At 40.2% G+C, this 17,206-nt stretch overlaps 1 protein-coding gene across 4 annotated transcripts in view; it reads right to left on the reverse strand.

Annotated features, from left to right (window-relative positions):
* The window catches only part of EPB41L4B (erythrocyte membrane protein band 4.1 like 4B), a 709,272-nt gene that overhangs the window by 382,050 nt on the left and 310,016 nt on the right, over nt 1-17,206 (reverse strand). The window lies entirely within an intron of this gene.

Raw genomic sequence — 17,206 nt, forward strand, 5'->3', positions numbered from 1 at the left:
GATCTAAAATATTTATGCCAATGTTTAACAGTTTCCTTCAGCAGAATATATTATTCACACAACATATACAGATGCCAAGAATCAGAATATGAAGTCTGGCACTTAGAAAATGGATAGAAAAGCCTTAATGAATATGGCCCTCTCTATGGGGGAAAAACCCTTAGTGAATCAGGTACTTAGTTTGTGAAAAATATTTATATATATATTTTTTTCTAGTTATGGATATGAATGATATGGTAGCTACATTCAGCATCTGTATTTACCATATAATTCAAACTATGGCAAAGAATGCCTTGTAATGTTGCATAATCAGCCATGTAATAGTATGGATCAATTTCTTTAAAAAAAAAAAAAAAAGCATCAAGATACAGGGTAGCCATGCGTAGTATGCAACGCTAACTTCAATTATTCACCTTCACAGTTTGGGAGTAAACAAGAACAAGACAAAACAAGGGAGGTTATATAATTTGTTCAGTTTTTATGGACAAGTGCAGGTATGAGAACAGGGGTCTTGACAAAACAGGAGGCAAGAACAGTAACAGAATTCAAGAAAAGCATGGCCGAGGCACAAAAGATCTCTTATCTGCAATGGAGGGAAAGGTTAAAGTCAGATCAAATGTAATCTGGAGCATATATCAGGAAACAATTTGGGCCCACTAGATAGGCCTTATTGTCTTTATATGATCTGTGATTTATATACTGTTAAGATATTATGGGTCTTTTAAAGGATTTATACGCATAAATCCCGTTTCTGCACATAAATAGCTTTTTGTATACCAATTTGGGGTCTATGCTTGTAAAAGTACATGCAGAACACAGTTTCATATGTACTTTTAGGTACCAATTAAATGTGTTCCAGAGAACAAAGCTGAGGCAGAGAAAGGATTTACAAGCACACTTTCAATTTTCAATAACGTATTAATCCACATGCACAAAGTTACACCCCCCACATGAACAAAGTTACACCCCCCTCTCAAGCAGTTGTAACTGTCTGTATGCCATGCCATGTCGGTATGCATACACCTGTGAATTTTTGATGTAGATTTATACCATAACTCCACACTGAAATTTCAGGATAAAGTTATAAAGAAACATGACAGTAGAGAAAGACCATACTGCTCAACTAGCCTGCCCATACACACTAACTGCTCAGCTCTATAATCCCAGCCACTCTCTCAGATCCCCCTAGTGTTTATCCCATGCTTTTTTAATTCAGATACTATCCTGGTCTCCACCACCTCCACAGGAAGACTGTTGCATGCATCCATCACCCTCTCAATAAAAAAAAATATTTCTTTAGATTATGCCAGAGTCTATCCCCTTTTACCATCATCCCATGACCCCCTTGTTCTGATCAAAGAGGCTTGTTCTCCTGTGCATTGATAACTTGCAGGTATTAACACATAACCGCTATGCCACCTTTCCTATAAGGTATAGGTTTAGTTCTAAGTCTGTCCCCAATATGTTTTAGGTTGAAGATCACTGACCATTTCAGTTGCCACACTATGGACCAACAGTACATGCACATGGAATTTTCAGAACTAGCCAGCTAGTTTCTCTTTGAAAATTAATTACAGTATGTGGGTTGACTATTACCCCCTGTATTAATACTGTAATGCTTATGATATAACCTTTTGGGTCGATACAGTAAGATGCGCGGGAGAGCCGGTGAGCGCCCACTCTCCCAGACCACTCTCCTGGGCGTGCAATTCAGTATAGAAACATATGCAAATTAGGGCCCCGCGGGTAAAAGGAGGCGCTAGGGACACTAGCGCGTCCATGAGCGCCCTTTACTGCATCAGCCCATTTATTAGGAACCCTGATCACTGTAAAGCTACCAATTTTATGAACCTGTTTCACCAAAAATGTATTTCTCCAAATCTGGTAAGGATAATTTAAATTATCAGTCCTTCTCAGAGAGGCTAGAAAAAATAAGTTCAATATTTTTTTTTAAATGAAGGTAGTTATATTCTAAAGAAACATTTTATATTTTTGTCCACAGTGATTAAAAAAAAAAAAAAAAAAAAAAGATCTATTAGAGGTCAAGCCAAACTACAAAAAAATCTTGTCAGTTTTTTTTTAAACTTAAAATCTGCAGTTCCTTTGAATTTTGGCTTTAGAATCTAGCTTTCTACCCATGAACATTAAAATTAAATTTACAATGTAAATGAATATTGCAACAGAGATATATATAAGATATAATGGTACAGAATAATATGGGTAGCCAGGACATACACATCTTCTGCAACTGCCCTTTTACAAAAACCACTCAAGAAAACACAGACATAAAATTAGAATCAAACAGCCCGCAGTTTTATTGTACAATAGGTGCCCGAGCCCACAACACCAAAATTTAAGGAACTCCAAATGACCATCCGCCACCTCTCAGCAAGATGATCAAAAAGAAACTTAAACTTGGCTCTTCACAAAAGCCTTCACTTAAAGTTCTCGCTTAGAGCCTTGACCCAGGACTAGACTCATTCATGCATTTCATAATCACATACGCCAGATGTCTGATGCCGTAACTGTATTAATACTGTATTAATACAGTTACGGCATCAGACTCATACTCTTATCTGTCTCATACTCTTATCGGTTAAATGTACATCATGTTGCACCCATACCTATTAAGTCTGATGTAAACCTTAGTTTTGAAGACTTATTTGTAAATATTTGTAATTATTGGTTTCTATTTACAATGATCTGTAACTACTTTATGTCTTTCTCTCCTTTACCTTCAAGTTCTAAGTTCCTACGAAGTTAGCCTTGTTATTTTGTACCCACTTGTTTGATGTAATTTCCAATTTTGGTTCTATGTAAACCGAAGCGGTGTGTACTAGTACATGAACTTCGGTATATAAAAGCCTTTAAATAAATAAATAAATGCATACATAAATAAATAAATAGATAGATAGATAAATGAATGAATGAATGAATGAATGAATGAATGAATGAATGAATGATCACTACTAGCCACCCGGTCAGCAAGTTCCTGTCATACTTAAAACTTATTATTGCGGCCCCAGCCACCTCCCAGCAAGGAGTCCAAAGTTGACAATGCACCTAGTCGTCCTTATAAATTGAAACATGACCAAAATCAATTCAGCAGAAATAACATTGTAAGCCCCAAAAGGCTGGGGCAACCCGCCACAGGCACAGATAACCAAATCTGTGACCTCCAAAGATGCGGCTAAGATTCCAAATGAAAAATTATTTCCAAGGCCTCCCAAATTGAATTGATTGAGTGTACTCAAACATCTCTAAAGAGACCCCGCTCCAAATCCCACAACCATTCACGATGGATGTGCTGACCACCCAAAAGGCTTAGCCAGGAGTCGATCTGTTGATTGGCTTTAGAAAGGCTTCTGTGCCAAATTAAATTGTTCATTTCAGCAGGCCTTGCTATGATGTCAGACCAACAAATTACAGTAGCAGGGAATAATATGGAAATGAACATTAAATCCTTGCAAACCATGCTGATGAACTTGCGCCCTGACATCTTTCCCCAATTATTACCCCCCAAATGAATAATCAATATATTCGGTTGCCCATAACATTTTAAACCCCGTTGTAAACATGGTATCAAACTCATTCCACAGCATTCCCCTATGACGCCTCGTCCTGATAAGTCCAATTGAGACCCATAATGGCGTCCACATGCATATCTGTAAGCCCAAATGATATAGGAATGTCCCACAATCCATATGCGGCTTTGCGAACATGCAGAATCTAGGAGAAAACAATTAATTACAGCACTGAAAATTACAAAGGCCCAGGACAGACATAGCCTTCGAACACATCGTATGTCCAATGTCCAATCCTCTGAATCAACCCTCCTGATAAACCCGCAAAAAGTGCTGCTCCAATCCTATAGGAATGCATCCCAAATTTCCCCACATCTAAAACAAGGATAACAAACTGGACCGCAATACCATTTGAAATTGGTATTTGGTCAGAGGACGGAGATCTGTGTGAACCAAGAACTGGGTCATCCAAGGGACATGTAACTGAGAATATGTTACAGTATTAGCTACTGGGCATGTGCGTAAACCTGGAACTTCCCGTAATATAACAGAGAGCCCCTTTCCCGCTTGATCAGTTTTTGATTTTGGGATATACAACAGCAACAAAGTATTTGATAATGTCATGTGCTGAACAAACCAACCAGTGGATTCAGCTCCCTTAGATGCCCTGGCTACTAGTTCACTGACCCTGAAAACTCCAAAAAATGTTAGCACAAAAGCCGCCCTGAAAAGGCAGCATGCAAAAGGGGACGTGCAAATGCTGGGCAATGTATCCCATAGATTCAATAGGATGTCATGTGTGATGGGGTAGGCGCCCATTCACAACGCGAGTTGAAACTCTTGACCACCCAACCAATAACCGCCGAATTACAAAACGGCCAATTGGAAAACCCCAGCCATGAGCCCTCATAAAAAAGGAAAAACCTGATAACTGTTTGCTGATGGAGGCTTTGGTGCATCCTTCAACTCTGGCCTTTTCCATAAATTGCAGTAGAAGAACATCGGAAAGAGGCCCCCAAGTCCATCCCATAGATGAAAGGAAAGAAACCACTTATGGGCACCTTTTATGTAACCGTTCCAAGTGGACAGGGCTAATGATGCTTGCAACAGCTTCCAGGCTTCTGGGAACCAAATTTCCATAGAAAAGGAGGGTACTGAAGCTCCGACTGGATCTGCTTCTGAAGCAAGCTTCCGAAACAGCTCCCGCTTGGAACGAGAAAGAGAATCAGCCACACCATTAGCAAAACCTAGGAAATGATGAGCCCAAATGGCCACATTCAAATACATACAGCAGAGAATAAGCTCACGCAACAAATCAGATCAAACATTTCGCCGATCTTTTATTAATAACCTTGACCACACTCAGATTGTCACGTTAAAAAAGGACCTTATCTCTCAAACACGAACCCCATAAGTATACAGCGACCACAATTGGGAAAGGCTCCAAAAAGGTAATGTTTCTGGTGGTAACAGGTAAATGCCAAACCTTGGGCCAAGCCTCGGCACACCATGAACCTTGAAAGTAGGCGCCAAAACCGAGACACCCTGCGGCATTGTGTAAAGCTCTAAGTCACTATTAGATTATAGAGACAGATTGCTATTAAGAATAACCATTGAACTCAGAAAAGAACTGATCCCAAATGAACAAATCCTCCCGCATTCTTGGAGTAATATGGATGTGATGATGGCTCTTAGAAACACCGGTCATTGCAAAGGATAACCTATGCAGGAATACCATACCTATCAGAATTACTCTGCAAGCAAAATTTCAACTACCTACCAATGATTGCAATTGCTGCAGAATTAACTTCAGTCTACTCAAAGCTTCTTTTACTAAAGCCCTCATGGCATCAATCTTGTACTCAGGCAAGCGAGAAATATCAATAGAGTCCAATTCAATACCTAAAAATGACAAACGCGTACATGGGCCCTCTGTTTTCTAGTGTGCCAATGGGATACCAAAGCATCTGGTGACTTCCTGGAAACTAAGATTAAGAGTCGGCTTTACCAACAAATAGAAAATCATCTAAATAATGAATAATATTCCTGGACGCAGAAACTTGTTCCACTACCCAAAGAATAAATGTACTGAAAGTTTCAAAGTACGTACATGCTATAGAGCATCCCATAGGCATGCATTTGTCAAAGTAATATGAGCTGTTGAAACAGAAACCAAGTAAATGAAAACTATTTGGATTGTATCGGCAATAACATGAAGGCGGACTCAATGTCCACTTTAGCCAAAACTGACCAATGCACCTAATTGCACCGCTGAATCAAACGAGGCATAATGTACCACACATAGCTCCCGGGGATGAAATAATTGACAGAATGACCATCCGGAAAAGAAACTGTGGATCAATCTTTACTTCCCAGGTTCCTTTCTGGGAATAATTGACAAAGGTGAGAGAACTAAGTTTTGGAAGGGAAGGTTCAGAAAAGGCCCAGTGATTCTATCTAAATCAATTTCGGCTTGCAGCTTTACTTTCACTACTTGAATCATTTTCTTAACTGAAGGACAATTAGTACCACCCCCAATCGAACAATTCTGAACAAGGAATATGAAAACCTAAATCAAAACCCTGATACAAAATAGCTGCTGACTTGATCGTGGGTAAGCTTTAAGCCAGGGCAACAATGCAGCTAACCTAAAAGAAGTGGGTGCACGCACAAATACATCACTTAGAGGAACCTTTGGGGGGGGGGGGGGGGGGGAAATGTTGGCTGCTCCCACTCCTGACTGTTTGATGCATTTGGAAGCAGGGTAACTAGGTCCACAATTGGTGCAGGCGTGTTTGAATTTGCAGTCTGGGAATAAGCATGAAAAACGAGTGAATTGCCAGCACAGATTGCTGACAGCTTGACCGGCTCTACCCGCGTTGTTGGACGTGGGACTTGGGTGAAAGGGAAGTGTAGCCAAATTACTGCCACCTGATGATCTGGTTGAAGGGGTGGGTGCCTTGCTGTTTATTTGCATCAGTCATAAACCCATATCTTGAGTACCTCAAGACATGAATTTGTTCTCTTCCATTCGATCCCAAAAATGTTTTTTCGTAGTTAAGCCACGACCAACCTTCATACTCCTTGCTGGCAGCCAAAAGAGCATACGCATAAGCTAGTAAGGCCCCATATTGAGTCAGGTCTTGATGACCAATAACACTTGCCAGACGAAGGAAGGAGCGAATCCAGTTGTGAATGTTCCACGACACTTTCTTTTGAGTCCCCAGGAATCATTCAGCACCGCCTTTTTTCTTCCTCTTCCCTCTACGACCCTCCAGAAGCTAAAATGTCGATGTACTTGCTACGCTGAATCTTCTTTCTAAGGGATCGCGGCACATCTTCCCAAAGCTCAGAAAATGTCACCAATGCTGGTGCACCTCTGTCACCACTTCTTGCCTTAGATCCCTTACTAGCTGAAGATGTGTCACTCAAAGAACTATATCAAGATGACAAGGAAGAGGAAGAGGAATCAGAAGAGCTCAATCTATCGCGTTTCCTTTTATGCTTGGATGTTTCTTTCCTCTTGCCTCCCGAAGAATCTTGTGCCTTGGTAGTTGACGCCAGAGGCTCTTGAACAACAGGAAATTCAGCTGTCTGACTACCTAAGCCTGCTGAAGACTCCCCTCGACTAATCTCGGTCCAGCCCTTTGAACCTCAACATCAATAGATTCACCCTGCTGAAAAGTGGATGTAGTTGTCTGATTTGTATTCAGGATATGAGGGTCTACGTTACGAATTGCCAGAGAAGCTGGATCACTTCGCCATCCATCTTGCTGAGGGGTTCCAGGATGATCAAACGATCCACTCGCAAGACGACCTGCGAGGGAACAAAAGGCATTGCAGAAGGAGGCCCAACAAATCCTGCTGAACCAGGACCCCCTTCAGCCATCCTTGCACCCTTACTCCATTACTATAATTATTCCAATTAAGATATCACCCAGGACACCACACCATCCAATAGGATAAAACTGCCAGCTGGGAATAAACCTGTTTCAGGACCCATAGGACAAAGGAAAGGTGAGCCACTTGAATTGACACTGCCTTGCCCTAGGAATCTGCCTTGGGAGCAAGACCCCAGGCGCTGCGGTAAGGCAGTGACACCTGAAGGGGGCCACTGAGGGATCCCAATTACCTCTCAAGTTAATTAGTGCCTTCCCCAAATAGAATTCCAGTCAGCAACAGCCACAGGATCCACTAAATTGCCTGATCTCCCATCCCAATACAAACCTCTAGTGCTAGAATGCTGCAGGCTCCCCAGGTCAGGCCACCACACACTAGGCCCTGCAGCCTGATCAAAACCCCCATTTGCAGCACTTTCCACTGAATGAGTAGGAAGGGAATGAGTGCTTGCAGCACCATGGACAGCAGTCAGAGTAGGGGTAGGTTGCAATGTCGCAGAAGCAGCACCTGCTCCGTCAGGCTCTGAAATGGTCTCAACGCCAGAGGACCAGGTGCCTGAAACTCCCTCCGCCTAGCCAGTGTGACCACGTGAGCAGCCTCAAACTGCCTGACCCCCATGACCCGCCGAAACCTCCGCAGCCGAAGGGCCACCCACTTGAGATCCACCCCTCCTCCTGCTGCCCAGGAAGGATCGCCCAGAACCACACACCACTGGTAGCTCCGCCAAAGAGGCAACATCACCCAAAGTGACGGCAGAACTGGAAGCAGGACTGCCCTCTGGCATGGCTCCACACTCCTCATATGCCACCGCAACCTCCTCCAACTCCCACCCAGGCAAGTGACTAGCACCACAACAACACAAGGGGAAGTGGCCACGGCAGCAACGAGGCGCAAATGAATTAGTGCCATTGCTGTTGATAATACCCCCTGACTCCTCCTATTCCCATAACCCTGGCACCCTAAGAGCCAATGGGCTCTGATATTTCAAATTCAAACTACTCCATCTACTATTGGACTGACAACAGTCCAAGCTCGACATCCACCCTCCCCTTTACTAATGGACCATGGGCCCACTGACCCTCCCCTTCTTCTAGCCCCCTCCCCCCCCCATTGGCCTGCTTCGTGTGCCTAGCACCATATTACTTCTGCTGAGCAGGCACAAGGCCTGCTCGACCTCCCAGACATAACAGACCATTCATGCACCAAAAAAAAAAAAAAAAAAGCCAAAATGTTAAGCTATTTCTGTTAGGTTGAAAGGATCTATTAGTCAATGAAGGGATTAAAATGTTGAGGTGAATACTTGATATTTCAGCTCCTCCATATGTTAATCATTGGAACAGAAATGGATTTCAGCAGACAATACACTGCAAACGTTAACCCACTTATCGCAGAAGAGATGGCACACAGCTTTGAAGATTCAGCACTGTAGAATTTGCTAGACTAAATGTCTGAGCAAAACATTAAAAAGTCAACTTCCTGGGGGTACAAGCTTGATAAAACAGAAAAAGTTGGGCCATTTCCATCTTCACAGTCTCCCTTCCCCCTCCCAAAAAAATCTGTAGCAGTCTATTCATTCAGGGTGCAATCACTTTTACATAGTCTGGAGATCAAGCATATGTTTTGTTCGCATTTATAATTAATTCATATTACTCGCATTTATCAAGAGTTCTCTGGAAAGAATTTATTTATTTATTTATTTATTTATTTAAAGGCTTTTATATACCGGAGTTCATGCACTTGTGCATACCACTTCGGTTTACACAGAACAAGGAACAGAAAATTACATCAAACAGATTGAACAATTAAACAAATATACAATTACATCCAACAATTGGGTATAAATAACATGCCAACTTAGTAGGAACTTAGAGTTTGAGGTAAAGGAGAGAAATAGTACCAAGTGGTAACAGAACAATGTTAATGGCTAAATAATAAATATAAATAGTAAATACAAATTCTTATAATAAATACAGGTGTTTACAGATTACAGTCTTCATGAAAAGTTTACGTCTACAGAATAGGGTTAAGTAAATAAGAACTGGCGGTTATTTCTATAGGAGTGAAGACTTCAAAAACTGAGGTTACATCTGGATTAAGAGGTATTGGTGTAGCATGCTCAAATATTTAATGATTTGGAATTGTGAGACCAAGGATAAAATTAGGAGTTGTTTGATATGATTATAAAAGCGAGAATGATTCAAGTTCTGGGATGTGGTTCTGAGCTAGACCTTTAAGTGTAGGCTTTTGTAAAGAGCCAGGTCTTGAGTTTCTTTTTGAATGTTCGAGTACACGTTTCGAGGCGAATGTCTGTGGGGAGGGCATTCCAATGAAGGGGGCTGGCAGTCGAGAATGCACGTTTCTTGAGTGAGGACTTGGCTGAAGGTACGTGTAAGGTGCCTAAGTATCTGTTTCTGATTGGTCTTGAAGACTCGTGTAGGCGAAGTGGAAGGCTTAGAATCTAGCGACGTTGTGAATGGATGTTCTTGTGTGTTATAGTTAGCACTTTGAAAATGATTCTGGATCTGATGGGGAGCCAGTGTAAGTGTTTTAGTATGGGTGTTATGTATTCACTTCTGCTGGTGTTAGTAAGAATCCTTGCGGCGGAGTTCTGCAACATTTGTAGAGGTTTTGTGGTTATGGTTGGAAGGTCTATAAGCAGAGAGTTGCAGTAATCGATCTTGGAAAATAGTATTGTTTGGAGGACTGTTCTGAAGTCCTGAAATGCAGGAGAGGTTTCAGCTTTTTCAGAATATGTAGTTTATAATAGCATTCTTTCGTTGTGTTCTTGACAAATTCTTTGAGGTTCAGCCTTTTGTCTAAGGTGACCCCCAGGTCTCTTACTTGAGTGGAATTGATCATTGGTGGTGGTTAGGTTGTTGGTAGGCTGAAGGTTCTCATCTGGAGTGATAAGCAAAAGTTCTGTTTTTGACGTATTAAGTACTAGGATAAGGCTAGATAGGAGTGAGTTTATGGACTGTAGACAATTGTTCCAGAAGTTGATGGTGCTGGAGATGGAGTCAGTGATTGGCAGCAGAATCTGAACATCGTCTGCGTATATGAAGTGTGTGACCTTAAGACTTGAGAGTAGATAACATAGGGGGAGAAGATAGATGTTAAAGAGGGTGGGGGAGAGAGAGGATCCTTGCAAAGTTCATGTTTAATGTAACTGATGTGATACAGTGAATGTCTGTATATAAAAACTTTTAAATAAATAAATCAATCAATCACTGTGATAGACTTTCTATAATCCTATACAAGTAGATTCTTCCAAAAAGAAGGGGTGAAGCTTTGTTTGATAAAAGTACAGGAACTTCTTGTTCATGGCCCTATGGGTTTCAGTGATGTTCTTAACAGATGTTTAAAGCATAAAAGTACAGAGGATTTCTGAGGGAGTACTAGGAATTGTACAGCTGAGCATTATAGTGTGGATGGACAGGTAGATAGGTCCCTGAGGATAAAAGCCCGCCAGGGACCCAAAGGACGCCATGCCCACCTGCCTCCGGAACCAACAGAGGCTCTCTCACCAAATTTCTCCCTTTTTGTCTCTCAGGTTTTCTTTTTTTTTTCTCTCCATTACAGGTTTTTCACTGCTGCCGAGCCTTTCGGGACTTCCGGGTTTTACTCCTCCCCCCTCGGTGACACGGCTGACATCACTGAGGGTCCCCTAGGATAAAAGCCCGCCAGGGACCTAGTAGGCGCCGCAATCCGAAGGGGCACAACAAAGGGGCATGCCCCTTTGTACAGCCCCTAGTACACTCAAAGAATAAAAAATGGACATAGACCAACATCCACCCAACAACAGGACCATACCAACACCCACAAGCTCCACATTCACCATCCAAGTATGTATAGAAAAGGGTAAGTATGCATACAACACAAAGAAAAAACAAATACCATCACAGCAATAAAGAAAATAAGGATACGCCTACAAATAACCTAATTCAAGTAAAAAGTACCAACAGTACCAAATTAAACAGCCTACTAATGATCTCTTTTCTTTTAGTAAATGCACAATCAGTGACAAAAAAATTTCCTATCATCACGGACCTGCTATATGACACAAAACCTAATTTTATAGCAATAACAGAATCATGGCTAAAATAAAAATCAGATGTCGTTCTAAAGAATCAGCTACCAAACAAAAACTACGAGGTCTTCTCGATCCTGAGAATAAATAAAAGAGGGGGCGGATTATTATTAATTATCGAAAAAATATTTAAAACTAAATTACTCTCTCTCACAACACCAATGAATCATGAAATTGCCCTTTTTGATACTAACCATTTCCAAATCTGCCTGGTCTACTGCCCACCCAGTCTCCTCCTACTAAATATCTCCCCACTAATAGAATTTTTCACATCTAAACCCCCTCTAAACCTACCATAATATTAGGCGACTTTAATCTACATATGGACGCTCTTCCACAATCCAATACCTATCAAACACTAATCAACATTATGACTGCATTAGGTTTCAAAATGATCACAGATAAACCAACACACAAAGCCGGTCACTCATTAGATCTAACCTTAACAGTAACCTCCTTGAAAACATAAAAACCGAATACACACAAATCCCATGGTCAGACCACTTCCTCATTAACTCCCAGATCAAGCACACAGGACCAATAAAAAAAACAAAACATGAAACCAGCTGAATTCTCATACCGCCCCCCTTTCAACACAGATATTCTTAAAGACAAATTAATTGAAGAATTAACACACATTGACTACGTAAATAGCCATAACGCTACAACCGACTGGTTAAACAGAACCACTTCCTTAGCTAATGAACTAAACCCTCTAAAAATGGCCCGCATTAATGAACCAAAGTTAAATAATCCTTGGTATAGTGAACAAATCAAAGTAGTAAACGGATACTTAGAAAGAAAGAAAAAGAATGGAAAACAAAACTGAGAATTTAACAAAGTACAGAAAACTGGCATACTACAAAAAAACAATTTTAGACACCAAAAAGAAATACTACAGTTCAAAAATAGAAAAATTTGCAAATAACGCCAGAACACTATTTAACATTGTAAAGAACCTAACAAGTGACAATACAAACAATCACTTAACCCTACAAGAAAACAAATGCAATGATGTAGCCTAATTATTTAAAGACAAAATTGAGAACCTAAGAAAAACAATACCCAACACTACAAAACAAGAGATTAAGATGCCCACTAGAGACGTCAGTATCTGGTCAGAATTTGAGGAAGTATCACATTTTGAAGTCGAGAAAATGATTAATCAACTGAACCGTGCTACCCACGTAATAGACACCATACCCATTTCAGAATTTTAAAAACTAGCCAATACAATAACCCCAACATTAACTAAAATCATCAACCTCTCACCAGACGAAGGAGTAATGCCGGATACCTTGAAAGGAGCCATAATCAAACCAATTATTAAGAAAAGAACCTCGACCCCCCTAAATCTTAGCAACTATAGACCAGTCTCCAACTTATCCCTAATAGAAAAGTTAATCGAAAAAACAGTACAAAAACAACTATCATACCACCTTGAAAGCAACAACATATTATACCCAGCACAACATGGATTCCGCAAACACTTCAGTCAGAAACTTTGCTATTAGCTCTATCAGATAATATCTTAAGAGGATTCAATACAGGAACACACTAAATTCTGGTTCTATTAGATCTCTCCGCAGCATTTGACACTGTAAATCACAGGATACTAATCAATAGACTGAAAGAAATAGGAATCACTAATAAAACATTAAAATGGTTTGAGTCATACTTAACCAATAGATGTTTCCAGGTACAAATAAAAAATACACTTTCAGACAAAGTCACACTGCTAACCGGAGTACCACAGGGATCAGCCCTATCTGCAACACTCTAACATTTACCTCCTCCCAGTATGTCATTTATTAGCAGGACTTGGAATCATACATTACATATACGCAGATGATATACAACTACTGTTATCCATTGTAAACACCATTGAAGAAACAATGAAACTAGCCAATATGTATCTTGAAATAATCAAACAGCTCCTAAACCAGATGGAAGTAGTAATAAACAGACAAAAACTGAATTCTTACACCTCGAACGTAAAAATATACGCCATATACAACCAACATTCACAATCAAAAATAATCAAGCCGCTGAGTTAGCAATAAAAGCAAAGAATCTAGGAGTAATAATCGACTGAGCTAAACATGAAACACATATCACTGAAAATAAAAGAAGGATACGCAAAACTAATGATCCTGAGAAGACTAAAACCTCTACTAACGCTAAACAATTTTCGCACAGTTCTACAGGCAATGATATTCACAAGCACAGATATTGTAACTCCCTGCTATTAGGACTACCTCAATCTACGATTCGGCCTCTGCAAATATTGCAAAATTCCGCTTGCCAGAATTTTGATTGTCAAAAAAAAAAAAAAAGAGTGACCACATTATAGGAACACTTGCTGAACTTCACTGGCTTCCAAATGAACAAAGACTACAATATAAGACACTTTGTATAATCCATAAACTAATCCACGATGAAAAAGCGGACTGGCTTAACACTGCACTGTGCATACATGTCCCACAAAGAAACCTGAGATCCGCAAAAAAGGCTCTAACTGTCCCCTCTGTCAAATCAGCACATCTCACACAAGTAAGAGAAAGAGCTCTGTCACTGGCTGGTCCTGTACTATAAGAACATAAGAAATTGCCATGCTGGGTCAGACCAAGGATCCATCAAGCCCAGCATCCTGTTTCCAACAGAGGGCAAACCAGGCCATAAGAACCTGGCACTTACCCAAATACCAAGAAGAACCCATGCTACTGATGCAATTAATAGCAGAGGCTATTCCCTATAGGAGGGGCCTTCCCCAAAGTTGATGGTTTGGAGGTGATATATAGAGTATTTCCAAAAGGCATTAGAAAGGATCATCAGTTCTGAGGCATTATACTGTGTGGTCAGAAAGACACATATCCTGAAGACAGGTGGTCTCCAGTTTCTTTTCTTTGGAGCCACTAGAGATTTGTAATATTTCTCTTGAAAGGGTTTCAAGCCAACTGAAAGGGACACCATTTCTTGTCTACGGTAGTCTGTTGCCAGTGAGCGTGAAATAATAAGTTTCTGAATTCAGCACTGGGGCCCAAAACAAGGAAAAAGCTTTAGTAGGGACCTCAGAGGGAAAACATGTTCTATGGGATTGTACTCAAGTAGCATAAGTAATGAGTATCCACTTGAGAATTGCCCAATAATATGGTTTTTTTTTATACTTTGAATAGTTTTGCTGATATTTATCTATTTTCTGGATTTCAAAATTTGGACTAAATAAAATCTCTTTTCATGTTTTGGAACATAGCTGTGTGTGTGGACTGGTTTACCTAGTGAGACCTTCAACCCTGCAGGTGAATCTTGCTCCTCACAGGACAAAGTCATATCTAGTTTTATAGGACTTCAAGTGTGTCAAGTGCTCTTCAGCCTCTGAAGGTGACCCCCACTGAAGTGAGCAGGGGAGGGGCTATGCAGATAAAAAGCAATTTCAGCAATATTCTACAAGACTATTTCTCCGTAACACCAAAACACAAACCAACTTTAATTCTTCAACATGCAAATTATAATTGATAGAACTTATTTTGTAATTAATATGTTAGAAGTTGATTTTATACAACACTAAATGAAGTTTACTTCAAATTTGAAGATATTTTTGTGTGATTAGCTAGGCTGTATTAAGTCTGGAAATATTAGATTGCTACCTTTCAAGCTTTTTGGACCGCAAAACATGCTGGACTGTGGAACCCAAAACAACAAACTCAGCCATTGCAGAAAACAGATTACAATATTCTTGTACAGGCATAGCGATGCCCATGTAAAAAGCCAGCATGAGCCAAGTAATAGTAATTTGACCTCACAACCCAACTTTTCTATGGTTACCACGGATAGCATATGCTCTTTTTAGTAATATGCTATCAAATTCCTTACAAAAACTACTTATTTCTATAGTGCTACTACATGTACTCACTGCTATATGAATATATTAAAAACAGAAGGAAATACTGAGTTACAGTTACCATAGCAATCAAATGATATCCTTTGCACTTGGTGGCTTAAAAAATGGCTTTACAAACAAGCATGAAGAATATAGGTTAAAAAGGAAGGGTTAGAAAAAATAGAGGAACGATGATTGTGGGGGCAAGATGGTGTCCTAACTGGGGTCTATAGACAAGAGCTGCTCCTTACCTCGTTAAAGGTTTTGCTTCTACAACCGTGATGCCGCTGACTGAATGAAAGGGGAAGGTGAGGGTTTTCCCTCTATACCTACCCAGCTTCAGAGCAAGCTAATTACAAACTTCCTTGCCCAGGAAGCTGTTAATCTCGGGGTGGCTAATCCCGATACAGAACTACCTGGTAGGAGAGGTGATTTCGCCTGGGACTGAGGTTTCCATCAGCCCCCCCCCCGACGTTCAAACCGCCGGCTGCCAGAGGAACGTCATCTCCGGATGCCCAGCAGGATGTGGGACTGCAGGGAGAATCATCATGGAGAGTCAGAGTTTCCAGGAAGCAGAGGATTCGACCCGCGCTGTTTCAACCAGTCCAGCATCCTCTGCAGCAACCCTTCTTCAACATCGGGTGAATGACCTGAAGCCCTGGTAAGGACCGGCAGTTGTCCACCCTTGAGTTCCCTATGGGAATTAACGGCAGGTTTGACAACGGCTGTAAGGGAGTGCAATGCTAAATTGGATGTATTCGCTTGACATACAAATCAAAAAAATACAGGCTCAAGAAATTCTTTATTACAAGTTCAGACTTCTGTTGGAAAAGTACAATCAGATATATTACATATAAAGAATTTCAATATGGCAACCATAAAAGATGGAGCAGCTTTGTCTCAAATTGGATATCAGCGTCTCAATTTAAGATTAATCAATTTCCTAGAATAATGAGAGACATCTGCCGATAACCACATTTAAAAGATACCTTGCCTGAAATACTTCAACTGACAGACAAAATTTTCCTATGATAAATAAGGTATATTTTTCTCCTCAAATCATTTAATTGAGCCAGCAGTACCTCCTACTGATCTTCAAACTTAACCATGTTTTTTGGAATCTTCTGCTATAGAAATTATAGATTGTTCTACATTGTTAGTATCCTTAATTATTGAACAAGATGTTAGTAGATTAATGGCATGTTACTTCAAACATTTAAACTTTATTTCATGGCAGTAAAGTGCGTATGTTTCCAGATATATCGAAGGTTACACAGGAGATGCGCGCAAGGGTTTCTTGAATATGAGACAGGAGTAAGTATCTTTAGGGGCCACCTTTTTATTACAATTCCCTTGAAAGTGGCATTATAAGAACGAAAGTGATACTTATATATTTTTCTCTCCCGAGCAGCTGAGAACTTAATTGAATTTCCTTGTTACCCCTCAATCTTCATCACATAGAGACCCAAGGTCATTAGAAAATAAACAGCACTGTTTATCAGGTTATGCCTAATCCTTATGGTTTTTTATTTCCTTAAGAGCCCTCAATATAAAGCCCCCAGAGTTATTGTATTGCGATTTGGTTAATATATTAGAATTATTATTTACTATGTTATTTTCGTTGTAATAAGTTTCCATATCTAATGTAATATAACGTTTCCTAATATACTTTAAAATACTGTATGTATTAGAAAAAGTGATAAAGAATTAAAATAAAGGAAAAAATAGAGGAACTAGGATATATTGCAAAAGTGGAAAACAGTCTTCCGGAAGGGAAAAAAGGCAAGTTTACTATCACAAACACTGTTCTCAGTC

This window comes from Rhinatrema bivittatum, chromosome 2 (assembly GCF_901001135.1).
Source record: "Rhinatrema bivittatum chromosome 2, aRhiBiv1.1, whole genome shotgun sequence".
NCBI classification, from domain to species: Eukaryota; Metazoa; Chordata; class Amphibia; order Gymnophiona; family Rhinatrematidae; genus Rhinatrema; species Rhinatrema bivittatum.